Source organism: Mus caroli, chromosome 10, assembly GCF_900094665.2.
Source record: "Mus caroli chromosome 10, CAROLI_EIJ_v1.1, whole genome shotgun sequence".
NCBI classification, from domain to species: Eukaryota; Metazoa; Chordata; class Mammalia; order Rodentia; family Muridae; genus Mus; species Mus caroli.
This window is the reverse complement of record NC_034579.1, coordinates 64,154,919-64,155,928: the sequence shown is the minus strand read 5'-3', so window position 1 is coordinate 64,155,928 and position 1,010 is coordinate 64,154,919. Positions and strand designations below refer to the sequence as shown.

General features: G+C 38.4%; 1 protein-coding gene across 19 annotated transcripts in view; it reads right to left on the bottom strand.

The window, feature by feature from the left end:
* Ank3 (ankyrin 3) overlaps positions 1–1,010 on the bottom strand; it is a 620,582-nt gene that overhangs the window by 21,410 nt on the left and 598,162 nt on the right. The gene's annotated exons all lie outside the window — the stretch shown is intronic.

The following is a 1,010-nucleotide window of genomic DNA, read 5'->3' as shown; positions in this document are numbered from 1 at the left end:
GACTCAGCACTTAAGAGCACTTGGATGTTGTCTTCTTCTAGAGGTTCTGAGTTCAAGTCCCAGCAACCATTTGATGGTTTACAGCCGTCTATAACGGGATCTGATACCCTCTGCTGGTGTGAGGGTGTACTTGCAGATAGAGCAGTCACGTACATAAAAATCATAAAAATCACGTACATAAACCTTTTAAAAATCGTTTTTTATGTTTAAATTTTACACCTTCAAAAAGAAATGTGGATGGACATATAGTTCCAACATCCCTGATTTAAAAGGGAAGGTTAGTGTGAAACAATATTGTGCCATTAATTAAAAATAAACCAAAAACAGACCCAAACAGTTCCTGAGGAGAAAAAAAAATACCAACAAAAAGGAATTCCTGAGTGGAAACTGTATTCTTTGGAATCCCAAACTGGAATTCTTTGTAGTTTTCGTCTGTGCGGACCCCTGCCACACTTCTTTAACCATGATGCTTTTAGTGAAACCTCTCCAGCCCTCCACTACCTTCAGTGACCAGAAAGAGGGACTTCTGTTCATTTCGGGGACTCTTTCCTAAAGTGTACTAAGTCTTTTCTTTTCTAATGACTTTTAATATATACATATAATGTATATATAATGTCTATATTTATTTAAATATATTTGTATATCTTATATCATATCCTATATATTTATTTTTTACTAGTTTTAACACAAACCATTTGTTTTATCTTGTAGCTCACACATCATTTTTAATATCATGCTTACTGCACAGGAAAGGCAGCGGTTAGAGCATTATATTTTATGTTAATGTTGAGGTATGGACCTGAAGGCAGGCTTATCTTGTGTGTGAACTAATAATCAACTACTGTAAGGATTAACACGGCACACATTGCCTACTCTGCACTGCTAATCCCTCTTCCCTTCCTCCGGATGCTTTGTACCAGGAGCCGCGCTGTGGGTGGACCCTGGAGGTCACTGTTATTTTCCAGGACCAGGAGCCGCGCTGTGGGTGGACCCTGGAGGTCACTGTTATT